The sequence below is a fragment of the Chrysemys picta genome, chromosome 7 (genome assembly GCF_011386835.1).
Source record: "Chrysemys picta bellii isolate R12L10 chromosome 7, ASM1138683v2, whole genome shotgun sequence".
NCBI classification, from domain to species: domain Eukaryota; kingdom Metazoa; phylum Chordata; order Testudines; family Emydidae; genus Chrysemys; species Chrysemys picta.
In genome coordinates, this window is record NC_088797.1 from 93,632,530 (window position 1) to 93,656,742 (window position 24,213).

Here is a 24,213-nt window from a genome sequence, read left to right on the forward strand (position 1 = left end):
GAGGAGACCAAAATGAGACTTAACAATTCTATCTTTGTGTGCACTAGTTAACTCATTTTGATATTTTTACATATTTACAAAATGGAGTCTCAGTCAAAACCAAATAAAGCATCTTTTATTGCAGAGTTCCATGTATTTTACAATATACTGATGTGCAAGAAAAATATATAAAAATATATAAAAATAAAAATATATATAAATATAAAATTGTCAAATATGCAATTTATTCAAAATATACCAAAAACTGAAATACTTGCAAACTATTACATGAATAAGCCTTTACACACACAATAAGTCTGAAAATACTAGTCTACAAAAGAATCTTCCAACAATAAATTATCAGAAGATACAGACATTTAGTTATAGCAGTAATAAATGAACTACAGAAGAAATGAGTATTTGCCCACATAACAGGAATCACTGACGCTAGCAGACCAGGTGCTAGTGCATGCCGAAGCCAGGCCAATTCACTTGTGTATTAATATAGATCAAAATGATTGTTAAATGTATAAGAGTGTATTTTGTGTTTAAAACTTCCTGAAAACTAATAGGTTGTTACTTGCAGTGTTTTCACTTATCTGTAGAAGCAAACATTTACATTGTGTATACCTCTGTAACTAAATAACCCATCAAAGGAGAAAGAAGCCTTGTAGAATGCAAATGAAGAACTATAAGAGAAAAGAGCTAATTTCAAACAAGTGGTCATTGTGTGGGATGATCAGAGGTCAAAGACTCAAAATGCATTCCTCACTCTCCGTCTTCAAAGGAAAAGCCCACATGGGTAGTTACCCTGTCAGCTTGTTTTCTGTGACAAGAAACTATAAGTGTGGATTCAGGGGGAAATCCTTCTATTTGGACTCTTACAGGGAAGTGTACCAGATGCAAAGCAAAGATCCCCAGAGACAAACTGGTACCCTGAAAAGATTTTTGGGAAACTAGCAGTTTATTACATCACTGACACCATTTTGAATTACAAACTGTGACTCACCTTTGTATGTATACATTTTACCTGCTTTCACCTCTCAATAACTCTCACTTCCTTTCCTTAGCTAATAAACCTTTCCTTAGTTTTTACTATATAATTGGCTACTAGCGTGGTCCTGGGTACCAATTGATCTGTGATTAGTGACTAGTCTTTTGGGACTGGGAGCAACCTGACGTGGTTTTTTATTATTATTATTATTTAAGACACCTATTATCAAAAAGTCCAGTTTCTCTGGGTGGCAAGATAGAGTGGAGAGACTAAGGGGACTGTTTGTGACTCCATGGTGAGACTGGTATAGTGATCCAGGAGTTCACATTTGTTACTGGCTTGGTGAAATCTAATGGTAGAACACAACACCAGCTTGGAGTGTCTGCCCTGTTTTCCGACCATCTACCCTTCACAGTTGTGAGCCACTCCAGATAGTGCGACAGACACTAGATACTTAAAATAGATTATTCTTCATTTGTATTGCAATACCCCAAACACCCCAATCAGAATTGCTGTTAGATGCTATATAAAAGCATAAGAGGTGCCCCGAAGAGTTACCAATTTAAGATTTAACAAGTGGGCGTAATGCAAAACAAGAGTGAAAATGAGTGGCAGAATGATTGGACATTTGTTCACCTTTTCTTAAAGAAAATGACGTAAAAAGTTATGAAATTAAACCACGTCCAGTACTAACAGAAATGCAATTGGAGACATTCTAAGGACTGAATCCTGTTACACCACTATTCTAAATCCTTGGATTTAATTTTCACAACAAACAAAGATAAATATTGCCCATATGTTTTTCAGCTACCATTATTTTTTAAAATGTACTGGTACATATTGGGGGAAAGTATGCAACCATTAGCTGGTAGTCTTCAAGTTGAGTACAAATCATTTAACAACAAGAATTCAAAACAGAATCCATTGCCAGATACACAGCTGTATCTAGTATCAAACTTTTCTATTTACCAGGGAAGGAAATGTGTCTCTTTTACAGGATCTCTGCTTATATGTTCAGCCTGCTGAACTTACATTCATCTTTAATTAGCAGATGACTAAATTATTCATAGCATCTGTCTATGAAAGGGGAACAGAGAAATTGAATTAACAGGGTGCTAGTTGCTGCTGTTGCCTGGAGAAGAGAATGTGTTCCATCGTTAATATTTATGTAACTGAAAAAGTTGGCAAGGATTTTTAATGAGTCTTTGATGAAGACAAGATCAAAGTTTTACGGAGATTTGTCCAGAAGAGTCTCATTGCTACTACTCTTCAGAAAACAGTAACTTAAAATAATTAGCCGCTAATTATTACTACTTAATCTACTTATATGTGAGGGATGCAAAGAAAACCATCAAAATTCCTTCAATGTTAGCAACATGTTGAGCAAGCGAATGTAAGTGTTTTTCTATTTATATGTTTTGTATCTTTGCAATCAATATTGCTGTACATTGACCATATTCACTGTAATATTAACTGAGTCACTAATAGATACAGGTACTGAACAGCAATCATGAACAATGCTTCCTGCTCATCATTGTAAAATGCTTGGAATCTAGAGATGCAAAGTGCTATTTCCTTATATGGTAAAGCATCATCTGCTTTTTAGAGATGGGGAAAATCAATTAGAGAGAGAGGTTAAAGGTGACCTACAAAAGATTTTTTAAAGCTAGGTTTGTGCATCTTTATACTAGATGAAGGGCTGAATGTTATTTTTCTATCCTTAACACACACACACACACACACACACACACCTTTGAAATATCAGGAGTGTCCAGTTTAGTTTTTACTAATCTTCTGGAAGACTTCTAGGACATGAAAGGGATGTAAATCTTCAAATGAAGGAGTCAGAGTGCTGAACCTTTAATAAAAGGGCTTCCTTATTTGAAATCTTAGTCGCTGCAGTAAAGTATTTGTTAACAAACATCAGAGTTTTAACCATTCTTTCTCAAAATCTCTTCTCGTAGCAGCTCTACATTCATTCCCTTTGCTCATGATGTCACTCTATCTCTAGTACTCTACTAAGGCCTGGTCCCCACTTCGGAGTAAGGTACGCAAATTCAGCTACGTTAATAACGTAGCTGAATTCGAAGTACCTTAGTCCGAACTTACCGCGGGTCCAGACGTGGCACGGAGGCTCCCCCGTCGATGCCGCGTACTCCTCTCGCCGAGCTGGAGTACCGGCGTCGACGGCGAGCACTTCTGGGATCGATTTATCGCGTCTTAACCAGACGCGATAAATCGATCCCAGAACATCGATTGCCTGCTGCCAGACCCTCCGGTAAGTGAAGACATACCCTAAGAGTCAAAGTGCCTTCATGACTCGGTAAGATTTAAAATCCTAATGGAAAAACAAGAACTTGTAAAAACCAACAAGATACACCTTACAGGAATTTTTTTTTTTTTTTTTACACAACTTAAAGGATCATAAAGAAACAAAAACATGTATACCATAAAGCATACCATAAAGCATCAAAAGCCCAATTTCTTTTCCTTTTGTAGATCATCTCACCTGCCAAAATCACACAGCAAGAAAGGCAGAGCTGGTAACAGAAGTCAGGTACTGCGTGGCTCACAGTCTGGTACCCTTTCCAATGGACTACACTGGTTCCAGCAGCAAGGACAGCAAAGGCTTGCTTATAAAGAGTCCCATTTGAACAATTACACTTTATTTACATCTGATTTTGGTCTTATATTTCATCAAGATGTTTAATATTAAGAATATTTTCATATCTAACCTGCCTTGGAACAAAGAATTTGCTGCATTAAATGCTGTAGTTTCTCCCTACAAGCAAAAAGTGTGCGTAATGCAAAAAGCAAGGTGGCACAGGAAATGTCTAAGCATATTGCCTTGATTTTCTATCATATTCTCTATTAAGCCAATACTTTTGAATCAAAGCTTTGCTTGAAGAAACCATCCAGTACAGATTCTAGAACAAATAGCGATAATGAATTAATTAGTACCATACTTCTATATACGGGTGTAAGTGGAGACAAGGCTCAAACTGCTTCTAGATATGTATTGTACAAACTGCAGCATCAAAAAGCTGAATGAATGCCAATTAACTAAAAATTCAAAGAAAGTAGTCCTCCAAACTTTAGGTAATTTTAGTACTGATTTACAGTAGTAGATAAAATATTACCCAAAGTGATGGCAATGATGCAACTAAATTCACAAAATACCTCTTGAAAGGCAAAATGAGATCAAAATTACAGGTAAGACATCTGTAAGGGGTGGAACTAACCTCACTCGAGCGCCCTCTTGTTCGGGTGTGTGCCTGCATCTCTCTCAGGGTATGTCTTCACTACCCACCGTATCGGCGGGTAGCAATCGATTTATTCGGGATCGATATATCGCGTCTCGTTAAGACGCGATATATCGATCCCCAAACGCGCTCACCGTCGACTCCGGAACTCCACCAGAGTGAGCGGCGGTAGCGCAGTCAACGGGGGAGCCGCGGCCGTCGATCCCGCGCCGTGTGGACCTCAGGTAATTCGATCCAAGATACTTCGACTTCAGCTATGCTATTCGCGTAGCTGAAGTTGCGTATCTTGGATCGACCCCCCGCCCCCCCCCCCAGTGTAGACCAGCCCTCAGCCTACGGTGATTCCTGTCAGTGGTTTCTCAGGTGATCTCAGTGACTTGGACCTCTGGCCAAGTCAATACACAGACTGTGGGCTTTCAACAAAACAATACCATTTCCGGGATAAACATTTCAACGATAAAGTCTCAATCTGCAGTCTTTAAACAGTGCCAGCCCTGGTATTGAGCCGTACCCCCAAGGCTTCCTCCCTGGAGGCAATGGTTTTGCCCTTTCTGGGCCCTTTTGGCCCCAGCTCTCCATCTGGGCCACTAAGTATCTCAGTTCCCCTTCTGGGGGGTGTATTCAAGTCCAATACAGTTCAATGTTTACTAAATTGCTGACCCTCTTCTGGGCCTTCAGTCCCCTCTCTGGAATTAGGTTCAACTCCCACCTCAGGGAGTATGCCACTCCACCTGTGGCTGGTGAAGAGGGGACCCAGGCCCACCCACTACTCCGGGTTCCAGCCCAGGAATCTATGAATAGCAGCCACATGCTGCTGTGTCTCCTTTCAACTTCTCACAATGCTGCTATGATTCCCTGGGCTACTTCCCCACGGCCCCCTCACCTTCACAAATGCTTCACCCTTACCGTAGGGTTGAAGTCTTGTACTCAGTCCCTGCAGCCAGCCAGGATCTCTCTCTTGCTCCCCTGGTCCCTGCCAGCACTCAGCTGTCCATGGTACTACAGCTCCCTTGGGCAAGCCAGGAGCACCATTTGCATTCCTCTGGCTCCAGCATGGAACTACTCTGCTCTGAACTGCAGCTCCCTTTATATGGGTCTGCAGCCTTTTCCTGATTGGCTGCCTCCTGTGCGGTCTCTCTTGGAGAATTTAGCTCCATTGCTTTTTTCTGGAACAGGGTTTGGTAGGATCCCGAGGCCTCCAGCAGGAGGCCTCTGAGCCTGATACACCCCGTTACAACATCTACCTAAAACAGTGGTTCCATCTAAGGAGAAATCAAATTTACAGCTAAGAAAACTAATTTTGCCTTTTTCCTTGCATTAGATTCACTCAAATACAATTCCCACTAAAGTAACACACCAGATTTCCTTGTAAACAATTCATACTGAAAGACAGAAAAATCAATGCCAATTCCACTCTTAACCAACTTATTAAATGGCATTTAATATTCTACCCAAACATTTTATTCTAAACTCTAAATAAATGTATTGTTCCTTTTTTCTACTGCAGCATTAGAGGCACTTGGCAAAAATAGTCACATACTATATAAAGTTTCTTTGCCATTTCTCTTAATTATGTCATTGAAGCCTCCCCAACTTCTACCCCAAGGCCAACAAAAAACATTATTCCTTTTCTCCCTCATAATTATTAAAAACATTTTGGACTTAGAAAGTCTTAGGCCAATATTTCAAATCTGGATGCCTAAACTTATATTCCTTCCTAAATCCATATTTAGACACTAAGATAAATGTGGCTTGATTTTTCAGAAGTGTGTCATAAGTCATAATGACATCCGTGGGTGCAGTGTGCACACAGCAAGTCTGAAGATTAAGCAACTTCTATTTCAGCACCTTTAAGATTTAGTAGTCTACCCTTAGGCACCAATGATTTTCAAACATTGGCTTTAATGTTCACAAAATAGGGTTGTACAAGTCTCAGAGCTGTAATTTTGATGGTGGCTCATAAAGATTATGGATTCTGTAGTTATTTGACAAGCTGGTTCCTTAAATCACAGAACAGTTAAATTTTGTATTTGCAACCATTCTTAATACTCAACTAATGGCTTTAACCCTTATGTACAATCTAAGTGACCTTAGAAAGAACATCTACAGCTTACTTGCAACTTCTTTTTCTTTCGTATGGCTGGTATAGAGCAGCAACTACAATTTCACCTGAAGTTGATCAAGCCAGATGGCTATATCAGGAATGGAAAAATTTATAGCAGTGATGCCTCTTTCATATATATAAATTGGCAGTAGGTGGTGATATGTTTGATGGTATATCATGGAGAGCCACACACGCTCGCCGGGGAGTCCTTGGTTTTCTGTTTGTGTATTAGATGTCCGCTTCTACCATGGCTGGTTCAGATCTGGTTCAGAGTTGACCAAGATGTCCATGGAAGGTCGAACCCAGGAATCTTCTGAGTAGGATCCGGCACAAGATGCTTATTTTTTAAGACCTGTTTAGCCCATTCTGCTTTCTAAGCCTCCTTCTGATCATAGCCTGATTGCATGAGATTAAGTGAATGTTCCCAGAAAGGCTTGTGGGACTTAAGATGCTGAGCGGAAGGGGGGGCACTGTCAAGGTCTTGGTGGATACGAAGACATCTGTTTTCCTGGATTCTCTGAGCTTCACCAAGTGTTGCAGCAGTTTGGCATATCAACTGGGGAGCAATGTTAGACAAAACAGGTAGCCATGGTGTTAGAGTCAATTTAACGGTTCCAATGATGCACCTCATTACGCACCACTGTATTCAGCTGGCTGTCAACAAGTCACGTGTGGCTGCGTCTGCTCCATACCGGTGCACAATATTCAGCTATCAAATATACAAATATCATTGCAGATGTTCACAACATTCATGCTGATGCACCCTAGGGTTTACCTGCTAGTTTCTGAATTATGTTGGCTCTCATTTTTATCTTTGCAGCTACCTTCTCAAGGTGATCATGGAAAGTGAGGGTGTGGTCAAGTTTCAATCTGAGGTATGTTGGGGTGTAATTATGTCACACATTTTTACTAGAGAAAGCTACTTTCAGTGTGTTTTTGGCACTCCTATAATCGAGATGAAATGCGCTTGCCGCTTACTATTATTTTTCCAGGGTTTGGTTTGAGTCTCCATTTCCAGAAGTATTGTTCCATAATTCGGAGGTCCTCAGTTACTGCCTTTTCATAGACTCATACAAGATTAGGGTTGGAAGAGACCTCAGAAGGTCATCTAGTCCAACCCCCTGCTCAAAGCAGGACCACCCCCAACTAAATCATCCCAGTCAGGGCTTTGTCAAGCCAGGCCTTAAAAACATCTAAGGATGGAGGTTCCACCACCTCCCTAGTTAACCCATTCCAGTGCTTCACCACCCTTCTAGTGTCATGGAGGTTTGGTGCTTGGATTGTCATAGCAAGATCCTCTGCACATCCAAATTTTTGTGATTTAGTTGGAGGCATGTCACTTATGTAAATATTAAAAAGGGTTGGCCTGAGTACAGAACCTTGTGGTAGCCCATTGTTTATGGTATGGGGTGAACTGGTCTTATAACCCAAGTAAACCCATAGGCATCTGTTACTCAGCATGGTCCACAGCAGGTGAACTGTTTGGTAGCAAGTTATAAGTTTCAGCATCAGGGCCTTAGTCCATACAGTATCATACTCAGATGACAGGTCAACAAATACTACACCAGTCTTTAGTTTTTTCTGATAGCCAGCCTCAGTGTGAGTTGTGAGTGCCAGAACTTGGTCGCAATAACTACGTTTTGGTCAGAAGCCTGCCCGTTTGATAGGGATAATTGACTCAGTAAAAGGGCGTTCTCATTCTTTTGAGGATGATACATTCAAGAAGTTTATAGGTCGTGAATAGTAGAGAAATTGGCCTATAGCTTCCCACTTCATCAGTGGGCTTCCCAGGCTTTGGAATGGCAATTACCATTGCCTCACACAATATTTCAGGGATCTGTACTGTCCTTAAAGTAGCGGAATACAATGTTGCTAGCCATTGGATTCCTTTGGGGCCGAGATGGTGGAAGAATTCTGACAGAATACCGTCAGGGCCTGTAGACTTCCATTTTCATTCCTAAAACCATGCACGGATACACAATTAAAATCCATGGACAAGAGTCACACACTGCTGCGTGGACAAAACTCCTGTCCGGGAGCATGCAAGTGGCTTGCACATACCAGCGTGACCAGAAACAGCTGCCGGTGAACCTGGTGCCCACACAAGTGAGTAGGGCTGGGGGCGGCATAATCACACCAGAGGAGTTGCCTGGGCTAGGCGCTGGCTCCTGAGAGTGGCAGCCCAACATGGGCTTTTGCAGTGCGAGAGTTCCTGGTCTGATTGTATTGCCGGAGGAACTCCTGCGTTTCTTTCGTTCAGCTGGGAGTATGTTTTTCAGAAAGCCTCGGGGAATGTTCTTCTTTCCTACTATTTTCAGGAGCCCTGCAAACTGTTGATAGCATTCTGGTCTCACCAGAACTCTTGCAACAGTTTTCTCAAGAATCTGTAGGCATCCCAATCAGCTTTAGCAAAATTCCATCATGCTATATGTTTCGGAAAAAACACAAGCATTTCGATGCCTGTGTTGGCTATTCAGAAATGATGGTAGTACTTCACTTGATGCGATGAGAGTGTTTCGTGTCTAAAGACAAAAGTGGAATGTTAGGTCTGGATTGTACCCACATTACCAGTGGCTTGAATAGAATATTGATCATAGTTTTAGTTTGTAGATTAATTGCAAGTCTTGTGCAGCTATCTAGTCCATGAGATCATAGAATCATTGAATATCAGGGTTGGGAGGGACCTCAGGAGGTCATCTAGTCCAACCCCCTGCTCAAAACAGGACCAATTCCCAACTAAATCATCCCAGCCAGGGCTTTGTCAAGCCTGACCTTAAAAACCTCTAAGGAAGGAGATTCCACCACCTCCCTAGGTAACCCATTCCAGTGCTTCACCACCCTCCTAGTGAAAAAGTTTTCCTAATATCCAACCTAAACCTCCCCCACTGCAACTTGAGACCATTACTCCTTGTTCTTTGCCATCAGTTTCATTTGTTTTATAGCTTCACATAGTGTGGTGACTATTAAAATCACCTGCATAGATGCATGAATAGGAGTGCTGGGTAGCCCTGGTTTTGGCCATCTTGTGCTAGAGGCTTTATAGATGTTGGTAATGTGGAGCTCCCTTACTTTTATGATTGTGGTAGACGTGGTCTCTTCAGTTGGTGGAATAACATTAAAATCACAGGTGTCCTTGATGTATATTGCCAAGCCATATTTCGGATGATAATGGCTAGTCATTAGGTTGTATCTGTAGGTACAGTAGTGCCTAGCCTGTTGGTCACTGCTAACATGGGTCTCTTGCAACATGAGGATATCAATATTGTGAGTCTTCAGCAGGCTTCCAAGGAACTCACATTTTGCCCACAAGACTCTTTCGACATTAAGTTGCAGGATTCTTGGTCCAGGGTCTATTTGACACATTGCCTAGCCCTAAGGAAGAACTTTAGGATTTGTTGAGTTGTGATGACCAGGAGATCATTGAGTCATTGTTTGGTTGCTGAGTTGATGGCATTTGTTGTGGAAACAAAGGATTAAAAAAAAATTTAAATTAAAGCAGAAGGGAATCTTCATAGACCTTAAGTTTCAACTCAAAAATATGAACAGATTCAAAACAGCTTTTGAAGGTCATCTTAAAAACAGAATTTTTTAAAGATATACTGGCATTTGCTCATTAAAAAGTCAACTGAACAGTAGATTTAAGTATTTCTAATTGAATGATGTGTTTACGAAAATTAACAATTTTTACTTTTACCTGGCAGGACACTTGTCTGAAGGACTGAGTAACATAGGTACTCCTATACTGGATAGTGGCCCATCTAGTCTGGCATTCTTTCTCAGACAGTGGCTTGTACCAGATGTTTCAGAAGAAGGTTCAAGACGTTTGCGGCAGACAGCTATGGAATAATCTGCCCAAGAAGCTTCTTCATAATCCCAGTAACTTTTAGTATGGAAATTTATGAATCCCCATCTTTTGTTATAATTAAAATTGACTATATACCCCAACTTTTTGTTTTCTGAGGCCTGGTCTACAGTTTTTGAGCTAGTATAGATATTTTGGTTAGAGCTGAGTGTGGTTTTTTTATATAAACTTAGTTGTATCAGTACAATCCCTACTGTGGAGACAGTTATGCAAGTATGTAAATGCCTTGTAACAGACAGTATTGGCTCATTCTCCTTCCCATATGGAAGTAAGCTATACTGATTGTAACTGCATCCACACTAAGGGCTGTACCAGTTTAACTTTACTGACGTAGTTAAAAAGATACCATTTATGTGTTTAAACAAGCCCATAGCCAGTTTCTAATCCATGACATTACCTCTCACACGATAGCTACTTAATTTCCTTGTTAGCATCTGAGGTATTTTAACAAAAGCTTTTGAAAATGCAAGTAAATGCCATCTCGTTCTCCTTTATCCACTATTTTGTGGATACGCTCAAAAAATTCTAATCAGTAAGTGACATAATTTTCTTTTGCAGAAACTGTGTTGGTTTACCCCATCATCATGTTTAATCAGGGAGTTTTACCATTCAATTTTTTAATGTCAGCCACTTTTCCTGGTGCACAGACTCACTAATTTGCCATTCCCTATTACCTTTGGAGAGTGATAAAAAGCACTTGCTACCATACAGTCCTGTAGTATAGTCAACAGTTTTAATGACATTGCATATTATCGGCTCCTCGGACACTTCATTCCTAAATCCCTTCAAAACTCTGATATATATCATCCAATCCTAGTTATTTGGTACTATTTTTTTATTTGTTCAAGAACCTCCTATGCTGCCCTGGCAGGACTTTGAACACTGAAAAGTTAGTCATAACATTCTGAAGCCCTCAGGAAGCTGCACTATTATTATGAATTATTGCAATATAATAAGGTGACTCAAACAAGCTTTAACCACTAAAATATCTTGGTTTGAATGGTGTCATGTTTCATGATCAATGAACTACATGTGAAACTGCCTGAGAGAAAATGAGTTTGAACTCAAAAGATGCCATTCTACACACAAAATTAATATACTGAATTCTCAATAAAGAAATCATGCTGGTTAAAATGTATTGCCTACTTACAATTGAGACTATTGCCCATGTGACTATTTTCAGTTACGAGAGTCACAAGACAATGAGCACACTAAAATATACTCGCCTCACTAAGCCACTTAGATAGGCCAGTCAAATATTGCTTTTTTTTTTATATAACACAGAACAGCTCCAACTGAATAATTAATGAATTTGTAAGTCTTGCCTTACAGATCATGCTATATAAGGAAACATTTTAAAAGGTGAAAACTGCAAATGAACTGAAAAACTAGTTAAACATTCACAACTTCGAAACACTCAATTTGATCCTCAGAGAAAAGAGTACCCTTAATAGTGAGAGCGGGTTTAGGTTTCAGAGGTCCATGGAGGCACAAGCCTATACATTTGGTTTTAAAAGACTTGATGAAATTAGATCTTGAGTTTAGCCAGTATTTCACTAATATCTTATGTAATATTTTTGCTATACACCATTTCAAAAAATACTACAATATTTCCAAATTACTACTGAATTTTGCACCAAATAACTTTTCATTTACAATATGAGGTCCACTTTTACCACAGCAACTACATGATGAGATAGCACACCTACAGAATTCCAAAGAAATAGTGGTTATTCAACCACTCCAAGTTTGGGTTTAGGAATCTTATTATTTCTATTGCTTTATCTCTTCATTTTCAGTTGAACCATACCTACCTTGTGCCTCATCACCTGGAGAGAAGTGGGAGGCAGTTGGGGACTGTGAAATAAGCACATAGTTGTAGCAGAAACACCCAGCTTATTAGCAGTGAAATGGTTAACAATGTTGCTATGTAAACTGTCATTGTTATGGTTCAGATTTAATACTCCATTTATATGACTAGAGCAGTTCACACATCAGCTTTTTTTTCCAAGCTGTCTAGAGACTCATGAAGATATCACATCAGTTTAAATTGGGCTCTCTCATTTTCAAGGTGCGTTGTGACTATAAGGACTAATAACATATAGAAACTCTGCCCTAACAAGTTGAGGCTTGTAAAATAATTCGTATTTTAACATAAAAGCTGGAGTTAAAAAAAAAAATCAATCAGTAATTTTCTTCTGAATTACAGAGAAACTGAAAATTTCTACTTTACTTCCACTTAACTTCACTGAAACACTTAACATTTAGTAATCTGTAGCAAACTGTGACTAGTTAGAAAGTTTGTCCCAAATTACTGTATCTTCCTAATCCACCTCTTTCCAATACAGATTTTGGTAGGTACTATCTTATATATAGGTATATAACTAAAAGTACACTTTCTATGTCGTGCATGAAGACCTCCAGTTTTAAGGCCACTGCAGACAAGCAGTGCTGAATTAGTTCTCTGATTTGTCTAATATACAGATCAAAGGTCTAAGTATCTTTTTAAAAAACTGATGCAGCAGTTATACAATTTCTTCTCTGTGTACAAGAGGGTGTCCCTATGAGGAACAGTGACAGAAAGTGTCATTTCATGTGGCTTTCCTTGAAAGATCTGGAAAGTAGGCTGCTGCCAAAGTTCTCCAATAAGAGAATTAATGTTTTCTATTTCATCAAAAACAGTTGAAGATGACACTCAACTCCAATGAACATGACAGGACTTTGACAGCTGCAGAAAGGGCCTCTAGTGGGATGTCAGAGAAGTGACTCTTTAGACAGGTTAGAGACAGGAAGTCATTTAAATCTGGAAATTGACAACCAGTCATGAAGGCTCAAAGTTTAAGTCCAGTTCATACTACCATGGCTTCGAGACATATGCTTTCTTTTGGGCACTGACAGCCTGAGATTCCCCCCGAGGAAGAGGGAATTAAGATATAAGGAATCCAGCTTAGATGCACGAGAAATCTCCAACTTACATGGGAATGGTCTGCCCCTACACACAAGCCCACATAAAAAAAAAAATCCAGCTTCCTTTATACTGAAATTCAGCTTTTAAAATATGATGAAATACTTTGCGTTCTTGAAAAGAACCTCACCAACTTCTATTTTGCTAATGACATAGCACTAGTTATCAAATCAATGAACAACCCAGTTGCGGTACTTAAAGCCCTGGAAAGCTCAGCATCAAAAGTCAGCCTAAAAATTAATTGGGGTAAAACCAAAACTCTTCCAGTCAGTGATTTCAAACACACGGAGGACTTTAGCGTCTTAGCAGGCAACCACCCAGTCAAGATTGGTGGTGAATTCACCTGCTTCAGATCTGTTGTTGATAACAACAGCGTCAAGAAAGAACTTGAAGCCCGGAGTGCAAAAGCATCATCAGTAATGGAGCACCTCAGCAAGAATGTCTTTTGAAAACCAAACAGTCTGATAAGTAGGGAGAGAAACTATGGATATACAATGGTGGTCAGTATTCTGATCTATGGAACATGGCCACTCACTGTCAAGATTGAAAAGATGTTGGACACCATTCCGATGAAGCATCACCAAATGAACAAAAACATCAAAACAGTATGAATTCCAAGTATAGATCTATTTTCTAACTTAACAGGTCCTGTGCTTTCAAATGGTTGCCCTCTCCAAGGTGGCATCGTCATATGCACCAAACACCTACCAACTTCCCTGCAAAAATCACTTTTGACTTCAACCCAATAAAAGCAGGATGGGGAAAAAATCCAGAAGACCTAAAACACAAAGGTTGGATGGAGCCAGACACTGGTCCCTCACAGGCCTCTAATCCCGTAATATACTGGATTTGGCTAGGGACACAATATCATGGAAGCACATCATGTATTTAGTGGCCTCCAAAAGCATGAGAACAAACCTAATCTAACCTTTGCCCAATAGGCCTCTTCTGTCTGGGAGAAATTTACGAAACACAGCTGTACTGATGTGAGAATAATGGCAGCCATTGTGTACACAAGGTTCTAGCAGCCAGACCCATTTTTACCTCCATTTTAATTGAAGTTGCTCATAAGAGAAGAGTAATAGAAAAGATAATAAAAAACACTCATAAAAAATGGTCCAAGTCAATAGAGTTGTCAGGCGAACCAATGAGAATTTTTGGTAAGTTTTTCCTGTGCAGGCAGCCGCTTCACAGTGCTTTCCATTTGAGGATCTCCTAGTGTTAATATAAACATTAGTTAACTGTGAGCACTGGATCAGGGCTTATACGAGGTTAACCCTTTTTCTATCTTAGGTACTTATATGGCCCCCATTACTATGTATCTGAGAGTCTCGCACACTCTTTAACGTATTTGTCTGCACAACAATCCTGTGAGATGTGTAAGAGCTATTATTCCTATTTCACAGATGGGGAACAGAAAGACAGAGAATAAAGTGGCTTGCTCAGGGTCACACAGGAAGTCTGTGGTGGAATAGAATCTGACCCTGAGACTCCCAAATCCCAGGCTACAAACCTAATTTCTCTCTCTCAGATTTCCGGGGAAATGGTCCACTGGTTCAAGTGCTGTTATGATCAGAAAGAATTCTTAATCAAGAAGCTCACTGTGTATTGTGTCATATCTGCTTCCATTACTGGCCTAAAATTTTGTATGATAACACTGCAGAATCAATTCAGCTATGGGAGAGTGAGCAGGACTTTTCTGGCTAGCAAATCACCAACATTATTAAACTCCAATGATGAGAACAAATACAGCTTGACTTTCAAATCCCAGGTTGAGTTCACAAGAGTAGCAGTTAAAAGCCATTTTGTTTGTAAGCCAGTAAAATATGCACAAACGTTTCCCCACAATGCCAATTTAGCATCACTTTCAGAGTAGAATCACTTTAATCTAGCTGTTCATACTGTTTTGTGCCCATTCCGAACACAGAATGATTTATATCTTCAGTTACCTCATTCCCCCTTTTTAGTAACAACTGAATTAACTATTCCTAGAAATATAAAAGCAGCAGATATTTGCAACTGGAAAGGGATAACTACTAACCAAACCAAAATGGTGGCTCTCAACCCCTGCTCCTAGGTAGCCAGAATCTAGCTGGTGCCTCCTCCCATTTACCAATACAGGAGGGGCAGAGTGGCCATGACACCAACAGTGATTCTCAGCCCATGGTTGAAAACTCATTTTAGAGCAATTATTTCAGGCTGCAGATTTTGGCAGGCATCATATTGGTTTGTGTGATTTTCGTATTTTTAAAATTCTCTCCATAACCATAAAGGTTAGAAACTTTAGAAAGTCCATGCTGTCACACAGGTGAGATGTGTAATTTGTAAAGTTGTGTGTAAAAAAGCTAAAAATGGGGGCTCTTGGTTCCATGTGCTGTGCTGTAGGAGCAATATTGCTGTTTGTACATATTCCCCTAATTTGTGCACAGAGCTATCCCCCAGCTGGAGGTATAACCACCTCTTTATTACCCCTTGTAGCTGTTACTCCCACCTTCTCTGATCAACTGTCACATTCCAACTGCCACAGAACCTTTGGACTCCAACATTCCATCTGGTTCTCAGTGGCCCAGTGATGACTGAACCGGGTGATATTCTAAACAAAAAGAACTCTCAGCCATCCTTGTAGCTGTTTCTATCTCTTCATATTGACTCATACATTCTAGGCTTCATAGTGACACAAACAGAGTGACAATCCTGTAAGATCTGTGCTCCTTACAGCTGGTGGTGGTTGTGAGGTGTAAGCTGTGGTGAAGGGCTGTGTGTGTGTTCGGGGTAAATTGTGTGTTCTGGTTGTACTGCTGTGTGGGTGGTTCTGAAGAACTAAGGAAGCTGGGCCAAGTAATCCACCATCTGTGCAGGCTCCTTCATACAACCAATGAAACTGTCACATACAAATTAGCTGCAGAGCAAGGGTGGTGCTTGGTTAAACTACCTCTTTATCACAATAGTCTAGGACACTTGGCACGGCAATAGATACATGCCCCACTGCCACTGTACACAGCACTGGTGTAATCTGTAAAGTCAAAATGGCTAAGAAGTTAAAAACTGGACAGTAACAGACCATGAAAGCCAGTGGTGATTCAGCCTGGTGCTATTCTGAACAAAGAGAATTCTCAGTCACACTTGTATCTGCTTCTATAGCTTCACACTGATTCTACAGATATAAAAGGTTTCAGAGTGACACACAGAAGGACTTTCCTGGAATTATGTTACACAGATGAGAGAGAAAAAGGAGGGTGGTTACAACCTACAGGTTGAGAAACCTTAAACTACTGGCTTTCTTCCCCTATGTAGGAGAAGGGAACATCTTATTTCTTCAAATCTTATAAATTCTAATATGGAACATCAAATGAAAACTAAACTTTATTTTCCCTGCAGGCCAGCCGTTACAGGGCTACCAATTCAGATGAAGACTCTTCTCCTTGATTTGTGTCCTATGGGGATTGGATTTAAACATACTTTGATTTAAACAACTTTGACCTTTACTACTGTAAGTTCTTTATCTATATGATAGGGTTTTGGGGTGTTTTTTGAGGGGGGGGGGCTATTTAAAGTGTGAAAAAAAGAAAACAGGTCTAGGAAAAAAATAACTTAATTATCCCAGAGCATCACAAAGGGCCATTTAACATAGCACCATTGTTGCTAGCAGAGCTCAACAAGTGTCCAAAAACACAAAAGACATTACATTTCCTTCTGACTGTAACAAAATGGTCTTTCCCATAGAAAAAAACAACAGGGCAGCAAAATTCCCAGCTGGGGAACAACAAACTAAGGATCCATTCACAGCATTGTCTGAACTGACAAATGATAATGGTACTGTCGAATAATATGGAAAAGCACAGCTGCTATCTCATAAAATGTCCTCTCTTAAACTAGGATTAACAGACCCACTTGCAGAAAGCATTTCTATTAGACTTTGTTCATCAGTGCCTAATATATTTCTCCACAACAGAATCTCATCTTAACAAACGCCAAGTCACTTTTCTTCAGACATCTTTTTGGTAACCTGGACATCCTTTTCCTCCTGGACATCCAGCAAAGTTCAGTAATACACTTTGTGGATGAACTGTGAGAAACTGATGACTTTTTTCCCCAAAGAGATTATAAACCCAGGAGGGACCATAGTGATAATCCAGTCTGATTTCCTGAGTGACACAGTCCTTAGAACTTCCCTGAAATAATTCCTGTTTGAACTAGAAATAAACAGATGACAGCGTCTAAAATTGTATTTATTAAAAATTCTGAAGCAATTTATTCGTTAAACACAAAAATAGGGGTGTTGGTTCTACTGTCCTGGTCAAATTAAAATTCTGGTAGTTATATTCTGCCCATCTGTGTTACCCGTACATTTTCAACTTGATACAGCATTCTGTTTCAGTTCTTGTCCTAAACTGATGTGATATGTTATATAACGCCCTGTTCACATTACAACCTAGCAATGGCCACATTCCAAAGGGCCACTATAATCAGTTTATATAGTATGCTATGCATTTTATTCATTCAAGAAGATCCCAACTGCTATGCAAGGGTTTAAGACAGAGAATGGATATTTCAATAATGTGTGTAATAAAGAATTAAAATTTGATCATCGTACACTAATTAATCTAATGAAGAATTGGCACAGCTTTGTTACAGGTTTTGTAATTGAGGATAGAGAGAGAGGAAAGGAGCAGGAAGAGGAAAGAAGGGGAAGAGAAATAAGTCACCTGTCTAGCCACAATGAATAGTTTGGGTTTTGTAGGGATCATGGTAAGGTGAGTTTTAAGGACAGATGTGGAGGAGGTTAAAAGTAATAGGTATCTGGATTTTATCTAGGATTTTTCCCATGCATGAGGGCCAGACGAGGAGAAAGCATGGAGGTGTTTAGGAAGGAAGCTGAATGGTGGACTGTAGAGGCTGGGAATACTGGCAAAGCAAAGGCAGGGATCAACCTCACAATAGGTTACTACCTTATCTAGGGCTGGATAAGTTATGAAGCATCTTAAAGCTGAAGCAAGAGCTTGTATCTGATGCAGGTGAAAGGAGAGCAAGTGTAGAATGTAGGAAGAGTAGGATGGATTACCACAGCTCCTCCAGGATCTAAAAAATAGTGGATGGTGAGTAAGGCAAATCAACCAGGTTATAAGCTCCTGAGAGAAATATCACCGGCAGGGGAGGCTTGCATATTCTGGTTCAAACTGGATTCTCTAGTGGCCAACAGACAAAAGGAGGATTTTGGGATAAATAGCCTGAGTTTCAACTGATTCAGGGCCTTCTTTCTGATCCAGCATTTCAGACAGGACTTTCTGTCCAAGGGTGGGGAGGAGCCTACAATCTTTGCAGAAGGGTTGGAAGAACTTGACCTACTAGAGCCCCACAGTATTTATGGGTGACCTATGGTAAACTTTTAACATGTGTATAGGAACTTGTATTTTTTTATGTTTTCACTGTAATGCTTTTACCTTAAGGATAAATGTGCTTGCTCAGAAGAATCTGTGTAGTAACTTATAACTGTGGGCAATATAGTTAGCATAGCCTTTGGAGAGAAAGCAAAGTACAGGCACTGGCCTATTTAGGTAGTGTGTAAATCCAGGGAGCTGTGCAGTCTTAAAACCCCTGGTCAGGACAGAGTAAGATGCAAGTCTCTGCCCAGGAGAGGTGATGGCTGGGAGCAGGAAACCTTTAAGTGGATGTCCTCAAGGGACCAAGGAAAGGGATTACAGGTGCAGCTACCCTCTGACAGCCTATTTTATTATTTTTAAAGATATGTTGTCTCTGAAGTGCTTTGGCTCTAAATAAATAATGCTTTGCTTTAGGAGGCTGTTTGATTACTGATTACATGATCATTGCCCCAAAGAGAACAGAATAGTAGGGTCTGGACATAAGTCAGACTTGCTGAGGTGATCACAGTTGATACACAGAACACTACAATCTGCCTAATCTGAGCGTGGGAGAATTGGATGATTCCATCCCAAGAGAAAGGTGACAGTCTGAGAGCTGAGACCTAGAGGGCGTGCACATGGAAAAAACCAGAAGGAGTCAGAGATACAGTTTGTCTGGGAATTAACAGCATGTTCAATAAATCTGAAGATGAATGGAAGGAAGAGGGATTGGGTGATTATTTGACAGAAAGGATCAAGAGTGGGTTGTTTTAAACTAGAGAAGACCAAAGCATGTCTGTACTGGGAGGGAAAGGAACCAGGTGAGAGTGAGGGGCTGAGAAGAAGAAAGAGAGGTGGTTAGAGCTCAGCAGGAGAGAGAAAAATTAGCAAACAAGAAGGATGGGGTCACTTGGTCTCGTCTATTCAGTTTGTCTTTTCTGTCCTCTCCCAACAAAGGATGAAATGTTCCAGAGCTGCTCAGAGATCCTGACAGAAAGACTAGTATGAAACGGTTTGTGTCACTCTGGTGTTGTAGAGGAAGGATAGTGTGCTGCAGCAGCACAGGCACAATCCTTCTATGTGACAGTTTACCAAGAAGTGGTTTCTGTACTCATATGGAGCAAGAAACTTTTCCACACTCCTGAACATAATTTAACTCTGAGTAATGAAATGTAATCTTCGTATACCCAAACACACATCTTAAACATTCATATCCATCCCAAAAGCAACAAAGTAACACACATATCATGTGAAACTATCACAGAAAAAATGTTCTCTGAAGATCAGAGTTTTAAACACTAAGACCATCATCAGTGACAAGCAGCTTAGTATTCTGCACTGGACATTTTCCAACATAAGAGACCTATAATTTGGTACAACTTAAATTAGCCATCCTGGTCCTATAAAGTCAGATGACAGAAATATTAAGGATGTTACAGTTCCAGGAGCATCGAGGGGGCCCTGTTTCTAGAGTTCAAAGCTTTCCCGTTTAGTGGTGTGTCTCCTTCCCTGACCCATTCTACCACCGACTATAGTTTGTAGTTTGCACAGAGCACAATCCCTTAAACCCCGATCAATGTATTTACCCTGATTCAAGTGAAATTGCAGAGGCACGAAACAGAGAAACCAGGAATGAGGAGGAGTGAGGGAAGCAACATGGGGGCACTTTCTTACCAAATACCAGGGCACCCATTTATACAAAACCAACACTCTCGAGTCTCTCCTCTGAATATGCTGCTCCTGCAGTATGATAATTAAACACATTTTTCTGTAGGATTGAGTGGCCCCTCAGTTATTCAGATCTTCTTCACTTCAGTTTGGTAAAATGCAAAGAAGAAATGCTCTTTTTCTGTCTACAGTCCTTCTTGGGGCTTAATTTCCTGCAACTCTGCCAATGAATTTAAGCAATGCCCAACCACTGCTAGACCCACCAGTCACACTCTTCCATGAGCAGTCAAATTAGCCACTACCCTCCATCCCCAACACTATCATTTTTAAAACATATCAGCAAAATAAACAAGGGGACAAAAGCTTGTCCTCTTCTAAAGTAGTGATGTGGAAATAATTTTCTGCTACTGCAGTAGCTCTATCATATATATTTGCAGCAAAATACTACTAAATAATACACTTTTGAAATTAAAGAAAAATGCCAGAAAAATTTCACTGGATGGCCAGCACTGGAACAATGAAACACCTTTCACCATATTTCTTTCACTACTATAAAAGTTTGCTAAGACATTATACAAGCTATTTCTCTGTAGAACATTCAGATATATACAACGAAGCTTTACTTTGTGCTGTCTCCAAAATTTGCCTACTTTTCTACTTCTGATTTCAACTGGAGTAGACCTGGGGCAGTTAAGGAGACTAAATAAGCAAACAGACACTGCAACAGAAGCCTTTTTTTTTTTTTTGGGGTGCATGTTACAAAAAGTAGTTGAAGGACTCTTTACTACGAAACAGATTCTTTAAGAAGTGCTTAGCCTTCCTAGGAGAAAAGCAAACTAATTCCAGAGAGAAATACCCTTGACTCAAACTATACAAGAACCTAAAGCTACTTACAGTACTTGTACCATGTAGCTGAAGTATATTTAACAGAAAAAAACAAGGCTCTCAAGGATTTGAATCCCACAGTTTCAAAACTTTTTAAACATCACTTTACTTCTGACACTGACAAACAGTCATGTACACCTTTCCTATGAAAAGGCAGGTTCTGAATCAGACTGCCAATACAGTATTTACAGTTTCACTTTTTCTTTAAAAAAATCACTTGCTTTATACAGCATACAAAAAAGGAAATATATTCCATTGCTTAGCATTTCAATCAAAAATCCATCACGACACTAAAAACTACAGCTTAGCTTTCCATTTTTCTTTACATAAGGGAAAAAACGGTTACACAAAACAGAATAGGCAATCCAACGTAACACAGAGACTGCAGAAAACCAACATATCAAAATACCTGCAGTGTTTCCTGAAGCATTTCCAGTGAAAACCCTAATGTTGTATTTTAAGTTGTGGGCTTCAGTGTGCAATGAAAAAAAGAGAGTGAACACAATTAAAGTCTTCTGAACTCCAGGCAGGTTTGGTCTATTTTAAAAGGCCACATTCCATCTCCACCCTCTGCAAACACTCCTGAAATAAAATCACATAGCCCACACCTGAAAAGCAATCTCGCCTCCTTCATATATCAAAAAAATGGTTTTCAAATAGGTCAGTACATAATGTACAAAACTGAAACAGAAAATTAATCACATCTATGAAATTTATTTATATTTTAGTGAGTTTAGGCCTCAAAGTGTGCCAAACTGACAACCGTACAGACTGTAGTCCTCTCTGAAAATCAGTACAGCATGAATAGCAGGACAAATTTCCCTACACCATTCCCAACCTTGAGCTGGATACTCCACCTCAGGAAATTGAAGAGTAGCTTAATCTCCATGTCCACTCAGTTCCTTCTGCTGAGAATTCAAAGAGTAGCTGTGACATGAATGCAGTCTAGTTTGACAGAGATCCCCAGCTCAGTTCACACAGACCAAAAGCCATTGTATATTAACTACTTTATCATCACCAAACTGGTCTTGTCTCAAGCTAGCAATTTAAAAGGGGTACTGTATTACAGTGTATTACCACTCCCTTAATCTAGTCCTTCACTAACTGTTTTCTACACCATATTTACTTACATAATATCTATTCTGCTCAGTTTCATTTGTAACCTCTAAGGACCACACTAAATAAAGATATATCTATCTATAGATATAGATATCTATCTATCTATATATATAGATAACATCCTCAGAAAAGTTATAGCAACCTCTCCTCCCCTAACCATAAATATAGAAGCCTTGCATGAAAAAAAACTACACACCAGTATAAACTAGTTACTGTTCTGAGCACGGATGAGTGTAGATCCTAGCAAAGAAAGAACAAATACATTCAAGGTCAGGTTTTGTGGATACAGAAGTTTCCAGTTAGCTCTATTTCTAGAGCTGTGCAAGTAATTTTTCACAATATGACCTGGCTAAAAGAGGAAAGCACAATTTCCAGTTACTGAAACAAAGTTATGCCTCACAGTGGAAGTGCTGCTGGTCAAAGTTTCTATTTAGTTTGTCAAGTCATTTGGTCTCCCCTTCCTTATGAATAATGTGTATATATGAGATATATAAAATTATAATTAGGACTGTCAAGCGATTAAAAAAATTAATCACAATTAATTGCAGTTTTAATCACACTGCTAAACAATAATAGAATACCTTTTATTTAAATATTTTGGATATTTTCTACATTTTCAAATATATTGATTTCGATTACAACACAGAATATAAAGAGTACCATGCTTCTTAAACATTTTATTACAAATATTTGCACTATAAAAAAGAAACAAAAGAAATAGTATTTCAATTCACCTCATACAAATATTGTAGTGCAATGTGTTTATCATGAAAGTTGAACTTACAAAAGTAGATTTTTTTTTTTAATGTATGTGCACTCAAAAATAAAACAATGTAATATTTTAGAACCTACAAATCCACTCAGTCCTACTTCTAGTTCCTCCTTTAGAGGAGTCTTGGGGCACGGCATGGGGAGGAGGGGTCGGTCCCCAGAGTGAGGGGCTGACTGGAGGCAATGGTGGGTTCAAGACCCCTACCTCTCCGCCAGTGCTGGGTTGGGAGCCACTTCCTCTTCTCTTCTCTCCTCTCCTTCTTCTCTTCCCACCCTCCAGAGGCAAATTGGGTTACTGCATCTGACCGGACACTGTCCGGTCCCTCCGCAGCCCATGCCTTCCTCCGACCAGATGTATGCTATTAACGCAGTTTAAAAAATTAACGCGTTAATTTTGTTTTCAGTTAATCGCAGGCATTAACTGCAATTAATTGATAGCCCTAGTTATAACAAATATTTCAATGGGAAAAGGGCAAAGAAAGAGGGATAGGAATGGAATAAAGGAGAGAGAGAGAGAGACTCATACCTACCAATTTCCATCCCAAATTCTCTCTCTGAAGTTTGATCACAAATTAAATAGTGAAATTTCACATTTAAGCTATACTGGCAATACTTTAAAGCTCACTTTTAGCTTCTGTACTCACACTAGCAGAATTTATGCTGCCACAATGTCGTCAGTTTTACATGTTGCTCTTCCTCAGAGTCACAAGCTGTGAAGGGGAGAGGAGAGAAGGATAAGATAGTTTGATCAGGTAAATTAAAATCTCCAGTCTGAAGTACTGTGACTTGGAGGTGCTTGAGAAGCTGGGAAACTATAGGGCTTGAAAGCTGAGAAGAAAATGAAATAAAACAGAGGTGCCCAACCTATGACCCACCAGACCATTTCATAAGCCTTGTGTCCTGCTTCAACACAATATACTAACAGCCAATTCATTAGCATTTTGTCATCATGTTTACATCACTTTAGTTTACACAAGTGTACACACTTATGAAACAAGGTCAACTTAAAACATAAATCAGTACAGGTGACTTTAAATCTTATTAAAATGTGTAGAATCTGTTTGACCCACACAAGGTTGTGCTTAGGCTTATGTGGCCCTCCTGTAATATGGTTGGGCATCACTGACCTAAGACATTCATGAAAGAACTTGAGGGAACTCTGGGGAGGAGCTATGAGTCAGAGACTTACAGCAGAGGGGAGAGAGGAATGATTGCAATACTAAGAAAGACTTTGTTTTGTTAT

General features: G+C 39.6%; 1 protein-coding gene across 17 annotated transcripts in view; it reads right to left on the bottom strand.

Moving 5' to 3' along the window:
- Window positions 1-24,213, bottom strand: part of SGMS1 (sphingomyelin synthase 1) — a 194,008-nt gene that overhangs the window by 135,690 nt on the left and 34,105 nt on the right. For 3 of the 17 annotated variants that reach the window (XM_065552036.1, XM_065552043.1, XM_065552034.1), the window contains one exon: window positions 23,615-23,680. The exons of 13 other annotated variants lie outside the window; for them this stretch is intronic. The gene's annotated coding sequence lies outside the window, so the exon portion shown is untranslated. Of the gene's footprint in view, window positions 1-21,489; window positions 21,566-23,614; window positions 23,681-24,213 lie in introns of those variants that run through there. One more of the 17 variants, XM_065552037.1, reaches the window with a different exon arrangement.